Below are 22,251 nucleotides of genomic sequence, written 5' to 3'. Positions count from 1 at the left end.
GGGATATATCACTACAACAGATGTCTTTTGTGACACAGAATTGAATGAGAAACCGTCACTAATATTGGTGACAGTTTGTAACCATCACCTAAAATGCGTTATAGAAAATAATTGGTGACGGTTTGAGGTGTTTTGTTTGGTAGAATGTTTGAACATTTTATTTTTTGTGATGGTTGAGAACTGTCGAAAAAAATCATGTTCGGATGTCAAATTAAATGTTCGAACGGTAATCTCATTGATTGGTACTCGAATGAGAGTTGACGTTCGTTGAATATGAATGTATCATATTTATGTTCATGCGTCTGAATATTAATTAGAATAAACGTTCAAAATTTTGTTTACATCCGAGGTGTTTTGTTTGGTAGAATGTTTGAACATTTTATTTTTTGTGATGGTTGAGAACTGTCACAAAAAATCACGTTTGGATGTTAAATTAAATGTTCGAACGGTAATCTCATTGATTGGTACTCGAATGAGAAGTTGACGTTAGTTGAATATGAATGTATCATATTTATGTTCATGCGTCTGAATATTAATTAGAATAAACGTTCAAAATTTTGTTTGGATGTAAACGCATTAATTTTCAAATGTAAGCTTTAATGTTCGGACGTTATTTCGAATGTAAACGAATGAGTGTTCGAATGCAAGTGGTATGTTTGGAGGTTTGTTGGAATGTTAATCGGTGATTTATTTGAACGTTTTGTTCATTTGAGGGTTAGAACGTTTGAACGTACAATATGTATTTACGTTTGAACGTTAGTTCGAATGTGAATAAACGTTCGAATGTTTTTATTTTACATTTGAACGTACAGATTAGATATACTAATTTTATAAAATTTAAAGATGTTTTACTTGTTTCATCATATTACATACCATCAATTAAAAAGTAACAATGTCTTATAAAATTTTAAAGTTAGATATTAAAACTAGCCACCACTATAAAAGATAAATTTATTTCTTCTTTTTTTCTCGCCCATTGTGATTCTGTTGCAACGATATAAAACGCTCTATTGCATCATCATCTTCTGTTGCACTTGCTCTTACACTTCACTACGTATTCTTTCTTCCTGGTCTCTCTGTTGGTCTTACAAACGCGTCTCTAAATGAGACTGTCGTTCTAAGAGAGACTCTTTAACTCTTGCTGTCTCGATCTCATATACTCATTCTCACGCCGTGTAGTTTTTAAATCTGCCGTAAGATTATTAATTTGTGAAGTCGATGAGGTTGAGGAGGATGAACATCTATGCTTGATAGATTGTCCCAAACCTCTTGCCATACTAGACTGCGGCCCGAGCACTTGCTTGAATATGTCTATGTCACTAGGAGAGGATTCCCCAGAAGTCGACTGCATCTTCATCATTTTTTCCTGTAATTTGAAAGGTAATGATCGTAAATAATTAGTAACGTATTAAAAGAAATACAAATAAAAACTAAATTATTCAAATGTTACATAAATAATTTATTTAACAAAATTAATACTGCTTACATAATTATCTGCAGTGACAGGATCTATCCACTCACTATGCTCATTAGTGTGAGTAGCAGCATAGACATGAATGAGGGAAAAGTTTTCAGGATCATCACGTTTCTAACAAAGCGACATTAATAATTTTTAAAATATAATGTTAATACTTAAATAAAAGAATATCAGGAAAATAAATGAAATCTATAATTTTTTAATTACTATTTTTTCAGCAAGACGGTGGCATGACCTTAAATCGGCATGATGGTGGACAGTCAGAGTAGATCTATTCTGTGCATTTGTAGAACTCAAATGTTACAAAATATATTAAGAATGTTAATTGTAATATGTATACATATAATATATAGAATAAATATGAATGTAAATAATTAAAAGATATAAATGTAAAATACCTGATAATCTGGAGATGCGAAAAGATCACAACACTTTCTCCAATCATCTAACTTCATCTGTTGAAAAGGAGACTGCGCAGCCTCTTCCAACATCTCAAACTTCTTGAAGTAGTCATAACATCGTCCTTTGTGACGTCGGAATAGTGTAACCATCAACTCATTCACGGTTCTCAAATCCTCGCTACGGCCAAAGTCGAGGTCGAATTCATCCTAACAAGGGGTTAAAAATATGATATACTAATCTAGGTGAAAAAAATGTACTCTCAAAGTAAACTCACTAGCACACGACTTTGAATGTGCTCCTTAATCTCATTCGGAACATCTCGCCATGAGCGCACATAAAATGGAGCATAAACTCAAACTACTGTGTCAATATAGGAGGAAAGCGCTGCTTCACTATCATCCACTCCTCCAGTGGAATTATCAATTTTCCATGCCTTCTATTTTTTTCAAGAGAGATGCCACGTGTATAGCCATGATCGCGATATGCAGATGCGTCAACTGAATGATAATAGATAGTATAATTATAAATTATATAGTTATTGAGACAAAAGTATTAACTCTATTTTTTATTATCAACGACAATATTTCCTTATTGGTAGGTGTTGACTGGCTATTGTTCTCTTCTGTGTTAACTTGATCTTCAGGAACGAATTCCTCGAGTGGGAAGTCCTCAATGGGTTCAGGACTTGGACTTGGCGGAGGCACATTTCTTCGTTGTTTTGGCTGCATTCTTGAAAATAATTAATAATATCAAAGAAAATTAATTAGAAGAAATTATGAAAATTCAAGATATTTTATAGTCACCTATATGAATTAAATATTTAGTATTTTTATTCTTCATCTTCGGATGAATTTTCCATGCTTGTTTCAGAATCTCTATCAATAACATCTTCATCATCATCATGCACCTCTTCTTTATTGTCCTTATCCACCTCCTGTCCGGATTCTGATTCGTCTTCATCTTCTGACTTTTCCTCTTCTTCTTCCTCCTCACTTACTTGAATTGAATGATCATTTAATACAGACGAGTCGAGATGGACGGGTGGGACATCATCTTTACACAAAGGGAGCAACTCGAGTACACCGAGGTCAACAAACAAGTTAATACCCTCTCCATCTTCCTAGTATGCCTCTACAATTTAGTATTTTTATTCTTCATCTTCGGATGAATTTTCCATGCTTGTTTCAGAATCTCTATCAATAACATCTTCATCATCATCATGCACCTCTTCTTTATTGTCCTTATCCACCTCCTGTCCGGATTCTGATTCGTCTTCATCTTCTGACTTTTCCTCTTCTTCTTCCTCCTCACTTACTTGAATTGAATGATCATTTAATACAGACGAGTCGAGATGGACGGGTGGGACATCATCTATACACAAAGGGAGCAACTCGAGTACACCGAGGTCAGCAAACAAGTTAATACCCTCTCCATCTTCCTAGTATGCCTCTACAATCAGAGTGTCATGATGTTCATCTCCACTATTCTCATAATCTGCACTCGTTTCTGCTTCATATATATTTCGAGGGATAAATTTTTGTACGACTCGCCAAGTTATCTCTCCACTATCTTCATCAGCACTTTTCATTGGATCAATCAAGTAATAGACTTGGGTAGCTTGACAAGCCAATACAAATAGATCATCTTCGTACCATTTAAATGCAGTATTGACACTCGTAAGTGATTATCCCTATGTATCGAAACCCGACCACCGCCTAGATCCCACCAATCACATTTAAAGACATATGTTACAAGATCCACCCAGATATTTCAATCCGATAATATCACGTATGACACCATAATAGTCAATATCATCTGTTCTATGACTCCCCTCGACCAACACACTACAGTTTTGAGTCTTTCTATTATGTTCACGGTCCAGAGTATGAAATCTATAACCTCGAACCGTGCATGCAGTGTATCGAAGTACTCTATTTGAGGGACCACGAGCTAATGCATATAATTCAGAAGAAATTGATTCAGGATCACGAGCATGTTGTTCCAAAATCTAAAAATTGAAATAGTATATATTTATTATTTCATTATCCAGAGTTAAAATTTTCAAAATATAACATATATTTAATTTTAGTTCATACACGTTCTTCAAACCATCCAGAAAATTCTTCCTCGTGTCTTGCCTTTATATTTTCTATGCCTTCCGTCTTAAGTTTGTCCATGTGCTTACTGTTATAACATGTTGCAAAAGAAGTATATTTTGAACACAACAATTATAGTTAATTTTAAGAAAACTATAATTATTTCAAGCATGTAATGACATACCTGAGATAATCATAATTTTCTCGGCAATTATTTAGCACATACCACCGAACTTTACCCAACTCTCCATCAATTAAATTGTAACCCGTTTGTGCACCCTAGGGTCGTACATTCTGGGAAAACACTAATAGCTCATGAGGAGGCGGAGCAGCAAGATCAGCATTTCGCTCTTGAAGATTAAATCTTGTCTCAACACCATGAAGATATAGAGAGCAAAATGTTAACCATTCATCGTGTATATACGCCTTTGCTATTGAACTCTCAACTCTGGCTTTATTCCCAACAGTGCGCTTTAGTCGACCCAAATATCTTTCAACTGGATACATCCAACGGAACTGCACTAGTCCACCCGAAAGTATCTCGCGGTAAATGTATTGTTAAATGGACCATGACATCAAAAAATGATGGTGGAAAGATCTGCTCGAATTTACATAGTATAGTAGCAATGTCTTCTTCCAATTTCGACAACACATCTCGATTTACTACCCGAGCGCACAAATCCTTAAAAAACATACAGAGTTCAGCTATGGTGACACGTACATTAGATGTCATATTCCCACGAATTCCCACAGGTAATAACTTCTACAAAAATACGTGACAGTCATGACTTTTCAATCCACTGATTTTCCTGTCATCAGGACTCACGCATCTACCAATATTTGAAGCATAACCATCTGACAACTTCATACCTTGCAATCATTTGCAGAAATCCATCCTCTCCTCCCTAGTCATCGTAAAACATGCATGTGGCATGACCACCCTATTGCCTTCTACTCGCAAATGTAGATTATGTTTAATTCTCATTCTCTCAAGATCTTTTCTCGTCTTGATCGTGTTTTTCGTCTTTTTGTTAATACTCATCAATGTACCTAGTATATTATCACAAATATTCTTCTCTATGTGCATTACATCCAAACCATGTCACAACATGCAGGACGACCCATACGGCAAGTAAAAAAAAATACTACGCTTTGTCCAATTCAATTATGTTGCGCCTCGTTTTCTCTTGTTCTTTCCCCGACCTTTGCCAAAATTATTCACTTTAATATGTTGCAGTTGTTCCACTATCTCTTCTCCAGACAACTCTTTTAGTGCAATTCTATCCTCTACTCTCCCATCAAACTTAGCACATTCTCTTCTCCATGCATGATTTGCTGGTAGATAATGTCAATGACCCATGAAACATAACTTCTGAGAATATTTTAGCCACTCACTGGCAGTTTCTTTATTACACGTCAAACACGCTAACTTTCCTTTCGTAGTCCAGCCAGAAAGATTCTCATATGTCGGGAAATCATTTATGGTCTACATTACCGCAACATGCATCTGAAAAGATGTCGACATGGATGCATTATAAGTTCTAACACATGTTTTCCCATAACTCTTTCAGCTCTTCAATCAACGGCTGCATGAATACGTTAATGTCATTCCCAAGTGATCTCGGGCCAGGGATGAGTAAAGTTAACAAAAAGTTTGGGGCCTTCATGCACCTCCATGGTGGAAGATTGTACAGAATCAATACTACGGGCCAAGTGCTATAACTTGTACTCATATTCCCAAAAGGGTTGAATCCATCTGTTGTGAGTCTCAGGCGCACGTTCCGAGCTTCTATCCCAAACTCTGGATATTGATTATCGAAAGACTGCCACGCAAGTGAATCAACTGGGTGCCTCATATATGCGTCATTCTTAACTCTTTTCTCCTCATGCCAGCTCATATCATGAGCTATTTTCTTACACATATATAGTCTTTGCAATCTAGGTTTCAAGGGAAAATACCGTAACACCTTAACCGGCATGTTTTTCTTACCCTTCCACCTCGACTCTCCGCATACAGGACATACTTGTTTCTCCTCGTTCTCCTTCCAGAACAGAACACAATCATTCTTGCATGCATGTATGGACTTGTACTCAAATCCTAATCCCTTTCTCAACTGTTTCGCTTCATAAAAGTTCTTGGACAATGCAGACCCTTTGGGAAGCATCTAGTTAAATAAGTCCAATACAATGTTTATTGCTTTCGTCGACATCCCGCACAATGACTTAATGTGAAGCAACTGAACAATAAACGACATTTTAGAATGTTTTATACAGCCTGGATAAAGCCCACACTTTGCATCTTCCCACATTGAAGCGAAATTATCACAATCAGTCCCTCCGCCATTTGAGGCATTGTCATCAACCTCATCCATAAACATCCCCGCTCTAATGTCACCTAACATTTTCTCCATCTCATCTTGCTCATAATCATCATCTATGTGCCGCAAATAATTGTGATGATCGACCAATACATCTGCTGACTATTCATACGGCTCATCATGCAGTACCCATCGGGAATACTCCAGATCCATACCATTCACAAATAGATGACTTTCTACTTCATCCAACCCTATCGCACACAAATTTTTACACCCTCGACATGGACACTTAATGTAACCACGACTATCAGCAGAGGCCCGTGCAAAATCAATGAAGGTTCTTACTCCACGCGCATATGGTATGTAATCCTTTCCAAGTCTATCGCCCAGACGCATTCAAGTTTTGTCCATTTCTAAAAGTATCTATCTATTAATAACACGTACATAGAAAATTCACATGCATGTCATGCTCCAATACGAAGTTGCTTTTTTGATAGAGTAGCTGGTCTTATCCCATTCGAGATTATATTATCCATATTGCACAAATCTCGTCACTCTACTACTTTCCACGTTAGTAGAAATTTCGGCAGCACCTCCCCATAGTTTTCCAAATATACAAGTTCAAATAGAGGGATTGTGACCCTACGAACAGTATACCTAAAGAACAGTAGAGGAAGACACCGAAACTTCATATTAAACGTGGAAAGTAGGAGTAACAAAAATATGCAATACAGATAATATAATCCCAAACTATCCACACTGGACAATTCAGGAATTAGTTGATACATAAATGTACACTAATTCCCAAACAGGTCTAAGCTTATTTATGCAATGTCACACGCATCTATAAAAAAACACTACAAATAATATCTTCATGTTCTGTGTCTAGATTGTCAAACAAATAGTATTGCATGTTATATTGTTAAACAAGAGAAAGAATGAAGAATATATTCACAAGTTTCGTATTATAAGTAGATACGAGGGAGAATGATCTTGAAGAAATGTCTATATTTTAGTCTAATTGCAAAACAGTCATAGACTCACCATTCCTGACAACTCTCAATTAGTAATTATGGCTCCCCCGACCCCCATATGAGGAGACACGAGAATCGAGATGTCAGGATGATGACAACACAGTCACACATCCCAAAGATAGTGCCAAGTGTGTGTACATGCAACATTGTACAATAAACAACGCAGTGGTTAAATTTAACAAGTCAACTAAGTACCAGAATTTTTTAATACAAATATATAAATAAAAAGATTAAAAGAGTTATACAGTCATTCCAAATAAAATATAACACAAGTCTCAAACCATAAACGAGTGATCCCAATCACTCCTCGGGAGGAGCCGAATCCTCAGGCTCACCCTCATCCTCCTTTATATCAAAATCTGCGTTACCATAAAACGGTACTGCAGGTAAGTATAAACCAAACAACCACGAGATAAAAACATATTGATGCAACCAACATGCATGCATATGATGAAATATGCATCAAATCCAAAATATCATTTTTCCTGAAAATTGATATTTTCCAACACAGGTCAAAATCCCATTTTGACCCAAAAATAATAATCCGTCATTTTCTCAGAAAATGACCCAAATCAATAAAATCTCATTTTTCCAAAAAACCAATCACATAAAATCATTTTATTCAACACTCTATTTTTTCAGAAAAAAGCCTATCGATCTATTAACCATATGCACCATGATCTCCCCTAGAGACCATCCGCACGTCCTGACTTCGTAGCGATGCCCAGTTTCGCACCCAGCACGTTTGTGTCCAAGCACCCACTACGCAACGAGCGATGCCCAGTTCCGCGCCGAGCGCGTTCGTGGCCAAGCATCCTCTAGCCCCCGCCAACAGAAGGGCCACGAAGTCGGCACGAGACCATCTCGTCCGATCCTGTTGTCGCCCGGCGACAACCTAGGGGATGTGACTCAATATATTCTGCTCTCGAGTGACCAGAGGAGCTGCACTGAGATAATACACCATTTTGGCTTGGGGTCGTGATACACATGCACCCAAAAATCCTTTAACACATGAAAACCCAGTTTTCAATCAACACATGAACATGAATGCATTTACATGAAAACCCAGTTTCCTTTACAAACATGATCATGCATGCAAATATACCATGTACATGAACAATGTCATAATCAACAACCAACAACTCACAATGCAAACTAAACACACAACAACTCCGTCCACAATCCATCCGACCCCCGTACTCCTCGGACTCAATCCGGCATAACCAACCAGATCACAACAATTGAGTTAGTGCAAAAATATATTTAAATCACGATAGTTTTTTGGGAAAATACTTACAGTGCTATATAATAATTTTTGAAAGATCACGGAGGTGTAAAAGGTTGCGACACAACAACGTAACAGTGTAAAATACATTGTGGCTGTGGGTCTCAAAAACCCACTTTTGAACGGAGACAATCCAAGACCCAAAATTGATAGGGTAGGGCTTAGGGAGGTCGGTGAAACCAATGGTGGTGGTGGTTTGCCGTGGGTGGCGGCGTAGAGGGTGGTTTTATGCCAAAAATGCCAAAATGAAAATATGGATGGATGTGCTTCACTGGTGGTAGATCGGAGTCAAGGATGGGTGCATTGGGTTGCTATGAGGTCGAGGATGAAGCGGTGAAGAAATGGTGACCGGAGGTGGTGCGACGGCGGCGCTGGAACGAAGAGAGGGCCGCGGCTTTGAGCGGTTCGTGGAGGTTAACGGCGCTGCGAGGGAGGCTAAGGTTGGAAGGGTGTGATCGCCAGCCGGAGGGAAAGACGATGGGCTGGGCGATGAGGTGCACGATGGCGCCACGGCGGTGGGCTGGGTGAGGCGACGGAATGCACGGGAGAGAGGGAGGCAGCGCTTCGTGCGGGAGAAAGGCAGAAGAAAAAAGGAAATGGTGAGAAAAAAGAAAGAAGAAAAGAAAAAGGAGGAAAAAGAAAAGTGAGGGAAAGAAATGAGGTCCAATCCTCACATCTTGAGTCACAAAAAAATGATCAAACGAAAAAGATTTTAAAACAGCAAATCAATTAAAATAATTTAATCCAACAATCAATTAATTTAAAAAGAAGATCAATTTAAATGCATAACAATAATTAAATATTAAGGAAACATATCAAATTTAATTTTTACAATTTAAAGATCATAAAATTAAACCATTTACAAATCCGACAATTTTAAAACAAGAGAATAAACTTTTGAATTAATAAAAATAATCATTCAATAAAAATATACTAAAATACGGGGTGTTACATCCTCCCCCTCTTAAAAAAAAATTTCGTGCTCGAAATTAGTAAGGTCAAATATTAAAGCTAAGACAGGAATAAGATTCAACTAAGAGCAGATTTAAGAACAAACCACCAGAGTCAATCAAATAAATAGGGGTATTGCTCCCTCATGTCGGCTTCTCTCTCCCAAGAGAAATCTTGAGCCAACGGATCGTCCCACGACACCTTCACCAAAGGTATTGTCTTGGACCTTAACTTTTGCTCCTTCTAATCTACAATCTGCGTCAGGGCAACTTCAAAAGTAAGGTTAGGCTGAAGTTGAATGCATTCAGGGTCAACAAAATGTGGTTCTTGCTGTCCAAAACTCTTCTTCAATGAAGACACATGGAACACATCATGAACATCCCCAAAATAGTCCGGCAAGGCAACTCTATAAGCAACAAGTCCAACTTTCTCTACAATCTGGAAAGGGTCAATATACCTCGGACTAACATTTCCCTTTTTACCAAAGTGCTCAACGCCTTTCATAGGAGAGACTTTGAGATAAACCCAATCTCCTACCTCAAAGGATAAGTCTCTTCTCCTTGTATCTGCATAACTCTTTTGGCAACTTTGGGCTTCTGCCATTTTAGTCCTTATAAACTGAACTTGATCCTTCATTTCTTGAATTATCTCAGGCCCAATCAATTTACTCTCGCCAACTTCATCCCAACACAAAGGTGATCTACACTTCCTTCCATACAAAGCTTCATACGGGGCCATCTGAATGAAGAAATGAAAACTGTTATTGTAAGCAAACTCAATTAGTGGCAAGTGATTTTCCCAACTCCCCTGAAATTCCATAACACAAGCTCATAACATATCCTCAAAAGTTTGTATAATGCGCTCTGATTGCCGTCTGTCTGAGGGTGATATGCAGTACTAAATTTTAACATAGTGCCTAAAACTGCCTGCAAACTCTTCCAAAAATGGGACGTGAACCGTGGGTCCCGATCTGACACGATGCTCTTGGGTACTCCGTGCAAACGCACTATCTCCTTGACATACAATCGAGTCAACTTACCTAATGAGTAGGTATTATTAATAGGCAAGAAATGGACATTCTTGGTCAACCGATCAACAATCATCCAAACTGAGTTCTTTCCACTAGGAGTCCTCGGCAAACCCACAACAAAATCTATAGAAATATCATCTCACTTCCACTCCGGAATAGGGAGAGGTTGAAGCCTACCAACAGGTCTTTGATATTTAGCTTTAACTTGATGGCACGTGTCACATTTCTCAATAAACATAGCAATATCCACCTTCATTCCTTCCCACCAGAAATTTCTCTTTAAGTCTCGATACTTCTTTGTGCTTCTTGGATGAACTGAATAAGGAGCCGCATGAGCTTCTGCCAAAATTCGCTCTTTAAATTCTGAATCTCGGGGAATCACCCTACGATCCCGAAATCGAAGGATACCATCCTTATCCAAACTATAGTGCAAAGGTCCTTTAGACTTCCTGACTCTCTTCCTGATGGCCGACAACTTTGGATCCCTTCTCTGGAGAGTCTTCAATTCATCAAAATTAACCACTCGAACGTCCAAAACTGAGGATAATAATTCTTCTTGTTGTGCACTCTCAATAAGAAGTCTTCTCATCCCAGAAAGGAGAGAGTCCAAATCTGATGACTCTGCTTCGTCCACTTGTTGAGACTTTCTACTCAAAGCATCGGCAACTAGGTTCGCTTTTCCAAGATGATACTTGATCTAACATTGATAGTCGCTAATTAGCTCTAACCACCGTCTCTGCCGCATATTGAGACTCTTCTGAGTAAACAGATGCTTCAAGCTCTTGTGGTCAGTAAAGACTTCACAGACTTCACCATACAGATAATGCCGCCAAATTTTAAGAGCAAAAACTATAGCCGCCAATTCCAAATCATGGGTGGGATAATTCCTCTCATGAATTTTCAACTGACGAGATGCATAAGCAACAACTCGTCCCTCTTGCATAAGAACGCATTCCAACCCGAATTTGGATGCATCGCTAAAAATCACAAATGGCTTGTGTGGCTCCGGGAGTGCCAAAACAAGTGCCGTTGTCAATCTTCTATTCAACTCTAGGAAACTTCTCTCACATTTGTCTGACCATACAAACTCAGTATTCTTCCTAGTTAAAGCAGTGAGTGGTCCGGATAGCCGAGAAAATCCTTCCACAAATCTTCGATAATAACCAGCAAGTCCCAAGAAACTCCGTATCTCACGTACTGTTGAAGGGCGAGGCCATGACAAAACAACTTCCACTTTACTAGGATCTACGACCACTCTTTCTTGGGAAATCACATGTCCAAGAAACTTAACTTCTCCTAACCAAAATTCACACTTACTTAGCTTAGCATACAACTGATGCTTTCTTAACTTCCCAAGTGCCAGACAAAGGTGACAAGCATGTTCTTCCACATCTTGCGAATAAATCAGAATGTCGTCAAGGAACACCACCACAAAAGAATCCAAAAAGGGACGGAACACCCGATTCATCAAATCCATAAAGGCAGCAGGGGCATTAGCTAACCCAAAGGACATCACTTTAAATTCATAATGCCCATACCTCGTTCTGAAAGCAGTCTTGGGCACATCCTTATCCCTTATCCTCAACTGGTAGTACCCTGATCTCAAGTCAATCTTCGAAAAGACAGCTGCTCCTTGAAGTTGGTCAAACAAATCATCAATTCTAGGAAGAGGCTACTTGTTCTTGATTGTCACTTTGTCAAGTTCACAGTAGTCTATACACATTCTGAGTGTACCATCCTTCTTCTTGACAAACAAAACAGGCGCTCCCCATAGCGAAGTACTAGGCTGAATAAATCCCTTATCAACTAGTTACTGCAATTGAGTTTTCAACTCTTTTAACTCAGCCGGTGCCATACGGTAAGGAGCCTTATGCACAGGAGCCGCACCAGGTTTCAAATCAATAACAAATTCCATATCATGAACAGGAGGCAATCCGGGCAACTCGTTCACGAATACATCAGGAAATTCTTCCTCAACTGGAATATCCACTAAAGACTTCTTCTTGGATGGCGTAGACACCACTTGAACCAAAAAAGCATCTGCTCCACAAGCTATATCTCTCTTAGTTTGAATTGCAGATATAACTGCAGGTCTTGCTTTCAACTTGCTCCCCACGAATTCCAAATAGTCTCCATCCGAAAGTTGAAAGCCAATTACCCGACTTCTACAATTAATATTTGAAGAATATCGATGCAACAAATCCATACCCAGAATTATATCAAATCCAAGCAATTGGAATACAATCAAATCTGCATCCAGTGTCCTCCCACCAAAATCCAATGGACAGCCTAAAGCAACTTTGGACCACCACACCATCTCACCATTTAGAAGAGCCACTACTAAGGATTGTGGTAAAGGCTCTCTGACTAGGTTGCACATCCGTGCAAAAGTGGTGGACACAAAAGATCGAGACGCCCTAGAGTCAAACAAGGTACATGCATAAAAATCATATAGACGAACTCTACCTGAAGCAAACACATACACCAGACAAATTCAAAAACCAACTCACACCATATCAAATCCAACAATTAAACTAAAACATACCAGTAATCACCCCAACGTCGTGGGTCTCTGGAGCACTATAATCTACATCACCAGGAGTCACTGCATAGACTCGGGCTTGTACTAATTGTCTATGGTTGCTCCCCTCGCCTCGTCGACCTCCTCGTCCACCTTGACTTCCTTAAGCTTGACTGGGACACTCAAGCAAAGTGACCCGGCTGGCCACACTTAAAGCACTGGATTCCTCTCTGGCCGCAATCACCCCCATGGGCTCTATTACACCTGTTACAAACTGGAGCTCGGCCTCCTGCACAAACACTAGAGGCTGTCTGAAAACGGGCCCCAATCCTCTGTACAAACTTTTGCGGTGACCCAGAACTATTCTCCTCACCAGCAAAACTCTGCCTCTTCTGACCTGGAGGGGGGCCTACTACAAAACTACTTTCCCGCTTAGCAATAGTGGCCAAATTCACCAACTTCTGAAAATCCACAATCTGAAGGCAAGCCACTTGTCTGCGTATATCCTAGCGCAAACCCTCCTAGAAACGCTCAGCTCGCAACTCATCCGTGGCAATGAGGTGAGTAGCGAACCGTCCAAGCTCCATAAAATTTCAAGCATATTGCTCGACAGTCATGTCTCCCTAAACCAAATTATTGAATTCACGAGCCTTTTACCGTCTCACAGAAATAGGAAAGAAACGGTCATCAAACTCCTTCTTGAATCGCTGCCAGGACACAGCAGCAAAAGATCCCAACTCCATTTCTAGGAGTTGCCACTTGGTCTGCCACCAGTTTGCCGCTTCACCTTGCAGCAAATAGCTCCCATATAATACCATTTGGGCCTCCGTGCACCCACAAACTTCAAATGTTCTCTCTAGATCTTCAATCCACCTCTTAGCTCATATTGGATCCTCCTCCCCAATAAAGGCAGGGGTCCTATGCGCTAGGAAGCGCTCATAGGTGCACCCAACTTGGACCACTCTATTTAGATCTCCTTGCGGCGGTCTGAAATTCTGTTGGAGGAATTCTGTCATACTATTCAACGCCCTCGCCATGGCATAGTTTCCATTTCCACTCGGTAGTTCATCCTCGGGCTCATCAGCTTGCCTTCTTGGTCTCACCATCTTCCTGTCATAGAGTAATCTTTAACTTCACTCAAAACTCCGGATAAATTAAACACAACAAATAGCAACACCAAAAAAAAATATAAAATAAGGTAAATAAAATAAAATAATATAACATAAACTAAAATAAAATAATAAACAATAATATATCATACTTTAAAATAATAATTTAACTTACAACTTTAAAATAATATTTCTGGTACTTCACCTAAGGGACATGTGGGTTCACCCAGAGCCAAACTACTCTGATACCAACTGTGTCGCCCCCGACCCCCATGTGAGGAGACACGAGAATCGAGATGCCAGGATGATGACAACACGGTCACGCATCCCAACGATAGTGCCAAGTGTATATATATGCAACAATGTACAATAAACAACACAGCGGTTAAATTTAACAAGTCAACTAAATACCAGAATTTTTTAATACAAATATATAAATAAAAAGATTAAAAGAGTTATACAATCATCCCAAATAAAATATAATACAAGTCTCAAACCATAAACGAGTGATCCCAATCACTCCTCGGGCAGAGCCGAATCCTCAGGCTCGCCCTCATCCTCCTCTGCATCAAAATCTGCGTTACCATAGAACAGTACCGCATGTAAGTATAAACCAAACAAACACGAGATAAAAACATATTGATGCAACCAACATGCATGCATATGATGAAATATGCATCAAATCCAAAATATCATTTTTCCTGAAAATTGATATTTTCCAACACACGCCAAAATCCCATTTTGGCCCAAAAATAATAATCTGTCATTTTCCCAGAAAATGACCCAAATCAATAAAACCTCATTTTTCCAGAAAATGAATCACATAAAATCCTTTTATTCAACACATGCTATTTTTCCAGAAAATAACCCATCAATCCATTAACCATATGTACCATGATCTCCCATAGGGACCATCCGCACGTCCTGACTTCGTAGCGATGCCCAGTTCCTCGCCCAGTGCGTTCTTAGCCAACCACCCACTACGCAACGAGCGATGCCTAGTTCCGCGCCCAGCGTGTTCGTGGCCAAGCATCCTCTAGCCCCCGCTAGCAGTGGGGCCACAGAGTCGGCACGAGACCATCTCGTCCGATCCTGTTGTCTCCTGGCAACAACCTAGGAGACGTCACTCAGTATATTCTGCTCCCGAGTGACCAGAGGAGCTCCACCGAGATAATACCCCATCTCGGCTTGGGGTCGTGATACACACGCACCCAAAAATCCTTTAACACATGAAAACCCAGTTTTCAATCAACACATGAACATGAATGCATTTACACGAAAACCCAGTTTCCTTTACAAACATGATCATGCATGCAATATGCAATCTACATGAACAACGCCATAACCAATAACCAACAACTCACAATGCAAACCAAACACACAACAACTCCGTCCACAATCCATCCGACCCGCGTACTCCTCGGACTCAGTCCGACATAACCAAGCAGATCACAACAATATGAGTTAGTGCAAAAATATATTTAAATCACGATAGTTCTTTAGAAAAATACTTACAGTGCTATATAATAATTTTCAAAAGATTACGGAGGTGTAAAAGGTGGGGACACAGCAACGTAACAGAGTAAAGTACACTGTGGCCGTGGGTCTCAAAAATCCACTTTTGAACGGAGACAATTCAAGACCCGAAATTGATAGGGTACGGCTTAGGGAGGTCGGTAAAGCCAATGGTGGTGCTGGTTTGCCGTGGGTGGCGGAGTAAAGGGCGGTTTTAGGCAAAAAATGTCAAAAACGAAAATATGGATGGATGTGCTTCACCAGTGGTAGATCGGAGCCAAGAATGGGTGCATTGGGTTGCTATGAGGTCGATGATGAAGTAGTGAAGACATGGTGGCCGAAGGTGGCGCGACGGCGGGAGGGGAAGACGATGGGCTGGGCGGTGACGTGCACGATGGCGTGGCGGCGATGGGCTGGGTGAGGCGATGGAATGCACAGGAGAGAAGGAGGCAGCAGTTCGCGCGGGAGAAAGGTAGAAGAAAATAGAAAATGGAGAGAAAAAAGAAAGACGAAAAGAAAAAGGAGGAAAAAGAAAAGTGAGGGAAAGAAATAAGGTCAAATCCTCACATCTTGAGTCACAAAAAAATGATCCAACGAAAAAAATTTTAAAACAGCAAATCAATTAAAATAATTTAAACTTAATGATACAATGAAAATAAAATAATTTAATCCAACAATCAATTAATTTAAAAAGAAGAACAATTTAAATGCATAACAATAATTAAATATTAAGGAAACATATCAAATTTAATTTTCACAATTTAAAGATCATAAAATTAAACCATTTAAAAATCCGACAATTTTAAAACAATAGAACAAATTTTTGAATTAATAAAAATAATCTTTCAATAAAAATACACTAAAATTCGGGGTGTTACAGTAATTGTCAAGACCGGAAGAGATTAGTCAAGGCCGGAGAGACAATGACAGTCAAGCAAATTGATAGGCATTTCTTCAAGATCATTCTACCTCGTTGTTATTATATAATTGTTATATATAATTTTAAAGGTTATTATATAATTTTAATTATTATCATTCCACAATTATAATCTTAATTGTTATACTTAATTGAGTGAGTTATTTATTTATATAGACAATAAGTATATAAGCATTTATTTGATCCTAATTTACTTACTCTTTAGTTTATAATAAATAAGTATATTTATTCCAACTCTACTTATTTGGTAGGTACAAGACTTTTTTATTGAAGAGTATTTCAAATGTTATAATATAATATTAATTATTATAATTCTTAAAGTGTTATTTTAATTGTTATAATTAATTTCAAAGGTTATAATATAATATTAATTATTATAATTCTTAAAGAGTTATTTTAATTATTATACTTAATCCAAATGTTATTATAACATTTTAATTATTATTATTCTTAAAGTATCATTTTAATTGTTATACTTAATTTCAAATGTTATTATATAATTTTAATTGAGTGAGTTATTTATATTTAATAAGTAATTATTAATTGTAGTTATTGTATGTATATATATATATTTTATATATAGTTAAGTTATATACTTTTTTTTTCTTTTTTTTTAAAAGCAAGTTTTATACTATAGTTATAATTAGAATAATAATCATATTCTAACTAAATTAGTATGAATATACTATATATACTTATTAAATGTTAGATATTAAATCTCATATTAAATGTATATTAAATGTTTTTAATCTTTACTTAAATTAAAATCCTAAATTTATAATTTTCTTGTCAAAGAACAAATTTAAAAAACACAAAAAAAATTATTATATAAAAAATTCACATAAATACGAAAAACTAAATACAATATATTTCTAACCATATAAACATATATTCACACAAAATTCACAAATAATAATCATAATTATTTCAAGAGTAAGCATAAAATGATAACAATATGTATTAACATAATCCTAAACTTAAGTAAGCAATAACCATGTATTAACAAAATCTAAAGACACTATATTTCTAAACATGTTAACATATTCAAACAAAATTCACAAACAATAATCACAATATTTCAAATCCATATCACAACATATTCACAATAACTCACAAACTATTCACAAACTATACAAACAATAATCACAATATTTCAAGAGTAATCATAAAATGTATAAACATATTGCTAAAATTTAGAAATATATCTAGCACTCACAATATCCTCTTACAACTCCAAAGCTTCCAACTTGTCAAAACAACCAATCCTGCAAAAAAATACAACACTAATTTATTATTTTGTATTATATAACAAAAACACAATACAAATATCATAAAATTAAAAAAAAAAAAAGAGACAAAAACTCAATATTTTTTCCTTACCAAAACTCAACGGGACTCTCACTCTAACTCTCGCTCTCCCTAACTCACGTCCCTCTCTCACTCAACTCTCTCTCTCTCTCTCTCTCTCTCCTGCAGGAGACTCTCTCTCAAATCTATCTGATCTGTTGCGTGCACTGAAGAAGCAGAAATGAGTCGCTTCCTCCCGTGCGTGTATTCATTATGTCTAAAATTATTAGACCAGACGTTCGAACGTTTAAGTTGTACGTTCGAACGTTATATTATCCCGCCCAATTTTAATATGATGTTCGAACGTAAGAAAATAGGATAATTTTTCTGCGATTAACGTTCAGACGTTCTATATAAATGTTTGAACGTATCCTTCGTGTGATAGAGCATGAAATCTAGCGGGAAATTTTCCGCACTTTTATTTTTGTGTTCGAACGTTAAGGAATTTGTCGTTTGAACTTTCATAGATTTTCACCGACTAACATTCGAACGTACAACTTGCACGCCGAACGTTCATATCATCAAAGAGTTACCATAATCGAGCGGAAAATTTTCTGCACTAATTTCCTAACATTCGAATGTTCAGAAATTTGGCGTTTGAATGTTATAATTTTCTAGTATTTTTAGTCACTAACATTCGAACGTACAGTATAAACGTTCGAACGTTTAGATCATCACCTTAATCGAGTGGAAAATTTCCCGCACTTTTAGTATAATGTTCGAACGTTATAATTGAAACGTTCGAACATACCCTTCCTAACAGATATAAAAAATACAGCGGAAATACATTATTAAAGTTTGAACGCTAAAAATTCATGGTCGGGTGTAAATGTTTATTCAATAGTTAGTATTCCTTAATATAATAGTTATATATACATATTATTTTCTAGATACTCACAATATTTCTCTTCCTTATAATTTCTTTTTTTAAAGTTGAAAAAAATACCAACTTCTTCTCACTATTTTCTTATTTCATATAACCTGGTTGTTTGAAATATTCTTTGTTACTCCATAAATTCTACATTATATATTATATTATAGTGTAGTATATATACTATATTATATATATATATGATAGCATAATACTTTAGATGAAAACATAATAATATAGTATATATACTATACCATATATATAAATCAATAATATATAATTCTTTATTACTTATTAAATTCTGCATTATATACTATATTGTAGTGTTGTATATATACTATATTTTATATATATATATATATGATAGCATAATACTTTAGATGAAAACATAATTAATATAGTAAATATACTATACCATATATATAAATCAATAATATATAATTAATAAAACGAACAACAAAACTTATATATATAATGCACTATATAAATACTATATAGTAATGATTTTCTTGAATCACATTATCGGAGGGTCATAATTTGTATGACTTTCAACTGCATCCAAATATATGACTTTCAACTTCGTCCAACCCAATTCCATACCGTTCATAAATATTCCTGACTTTCAACGACTATCAGCTGTTGCAGTACGGCTGGGGCTACCACTTAATGGACACGAAGTCTGATAATACGTACGACCCACTTCATAGCCACAAATGAAGGTACGCAACTACAACGTGATCACCAAGCTAGCTAGCTAGTCGGTCCTCTATATATTTATTACTTGTAACATGCACAATCATGGAGGATGTTTGAACGTTACTTTGAAAACAAAATGGATCGATCTTCCCCAAAAAAATGCACCTTGTTATTTACTGATCCAATGGCCAGCCCCGTCTTTAATCTCCTTCTATATGAAAAAAGTATTATACTTTATATATAGTTAATTTATATATTTTTATTTTTATTTTTATTTCTTTTAAGACATAATTTACACTATACTTATAATTTGAATAATAATCATATTCTAACTAAATTAGTATGAATATATTATATATACTTACTCCATGTTAAATATTAAACTTCATATTATCTGTATATTAAATGTTTTTAATCTTTATTTAAATTAAGATCATAAACTTATAATTTTCTTATTAAACATATTCAATAAAAATTTAAAAACAATAATCACAATATTTTAAATCCATATCACAACCTATTCACAATATTCTAACAACAATATTTATACACATATTAATTCATCAATGAACATCATAAACTCACAAATTATTCACAAAATTCACAAACAATAATCACAATTATTTCAAGAGTAAGCATAAAATCACAATAACATATATAAACATATTGCTAAACTTTAAAAATATAACTAGCACTCACAAATTCAAAAAAACCAATTAATCTAATTGTCATTTATTAGGGAGAGTAATTTGATTCCAATCAAATTATTTAGGAAATTGTACACTAGAATTTTGGGTACTAGATTGTAATAATAAAGTATATTGTTTTAGACAAGTAATAAGAGCATGTGGTTCTAATGTTGATTTCATTAGTTTATAATAGATTATATATATATAATATATTATATATTATATTATATAATATTAGATATATATTGTACTATATATAATACAGTATATATAATATACTATATAATACATTATATATATAATACACTGTATATATATACTATAATATACTATATATATTAGAGTATAATATTATATATTATAATGCTATCTATAACATTATAATATATAACATATATTAATAATATAATATATTATATGTGATGCCCCGACTCCCACGTACAAAAACAAGGGAATCGTGACGTCAGGATGATGACAACACGGGTCACGCATCCCAACGAAATGTGTTCAAGTGTGTACAACATACAAAAGTGCACAATAAAAATCGCAGCGGATAATATAAATAAGTCATCTAAGTACCAGAAATTTAAATACAAATATTCAAAACAAATTACCTTTAAAGAGTTATACAGTCATCCCAAATATATTACAAAGGCAACACATAAATTGATAAAAAACGAAACTTGATAAACAGGAGCAATCCCCAAATCACTCCACCAACGAAGCCAAGCTAAGGCTCGTCATCCTCATCTACATCAAAATCTGTGATACCATACCATAAATGGTATCACATGTAAGTATAAACCAAATAACTCTCGGGATAAAAACATATTAATGTAACCAACATGCATTCATACGACAAAATCCACTTAGCCATAAAATACCATTTTTCCCTAAAAATGATTATTTTCAACACACGCCAAAATCCCATTTTGGCCCAAAAACAAACCATTTATCGGACACTGTAGGCGGGAATCGCAGGCGGGACTCTACCACCATCTCTGCTTACCACCATCCCTACCTCGTGCACCGTAGGCAGGAATCACAGGCGGGACTCTACCACCATCCCTGCTTACCACCATCCCTACAGTTCCTTTCCACACAATGAATACTTATCACACAAAATAAATACTTATCACACATCATGAATACTTATCAGAGAACTATAGGTGGGAATTACAGGCGGGACTATACCACCATCCCTACCACTTGCACCGTAGGCGAGAATCACAAGCGGGACACAATCACCATCCCTGCTTACCACCATCCCTACCGCGTGCACCGTAGGTGGAAATCACAGGCGGGACTCTACCACCATCCCTGCTTACCACCGTCCCTACAGTCTCCTTTCCTTTTTCTCAAACTAGTCAATCTAGTCGTTTCAAACACATTCAAATCATTTCATATGAAAATCTAATTTTCAGATAAACACATGAACATGTATGCAATCATGTGAAAACTCAGTTTTCATTTACAAATATGAACATGCGTGCAAATATGCCATATACATGAAACAACACCACAACAACCAACAATTCACAATACCAACCAAACACACAACTCCGTCCATAATCTATCCGACCTCCGAACTCCTCGGATTTAATCCGGCATGTCCAACCAGATCACAATAATATGAGTTAGTGGAAAAATATATTTAAATCACAATAATTATTTGGAAAAATACTTACAGTGCTATATAATAATTTTCGAAGGATCCCGGAGCTGCAAGAAGTGGCGGCTCAGCAACGTAACAGTATAAAATACACTGTGGCCGTGGGTCTCAAAAACCCACTTTTCAACGGAGACAAGCTAAGACTCGAAATTGATAGGGTAGGGCCTAGAGAGGTCGGTGAAGCCAATGGTGGTGGTGGTTTGGAGTGGGTGGCGGCGCAAATGGTGGTTTTAGGCCAAAAATACCCAAATCAGAAATGGGGTTGGATGTGCTTCACCGGTGACGGATCGGAGTTGGGGTT

General features: G+C 36.7%; 1 protein-coding gene across 18 annotated transcripts in view; it reads left to right on the top strand.

The window, feature by feature from the left end:
* LOC121262318 (mesocentin-like) overlaps window positions 1–22,251 on the top strand; it is a 227,672-nt gene that overhangs the window by 4,126 nt on the left and 201,295 nt on the right. The window lies entirely within an intron of this gene.

The sequence above is a fragment of the Juglans microcarpa x Juglans regia genome, chromosome 4S (genome assembly GCF_004785595.1).
Source record: "Juglans microcarpa x Juglans regia isolate MS1-56 chromosome 4S, Jm3101_v1.0, whole genome shotgun sequence".
Lineage (NCBI taxonomy): Eukaryota > Viridiplantae > Streptophyta > Magnoliopsida > Fagales > Juglandaceae > Juglans > Juglans microcarpa x Juglans regia.
The sequence above is the reverse complement of the archived record's forward strand: the minus strand, read 5'-3'. Positions and strand labels throughout refer to the sequence as shown.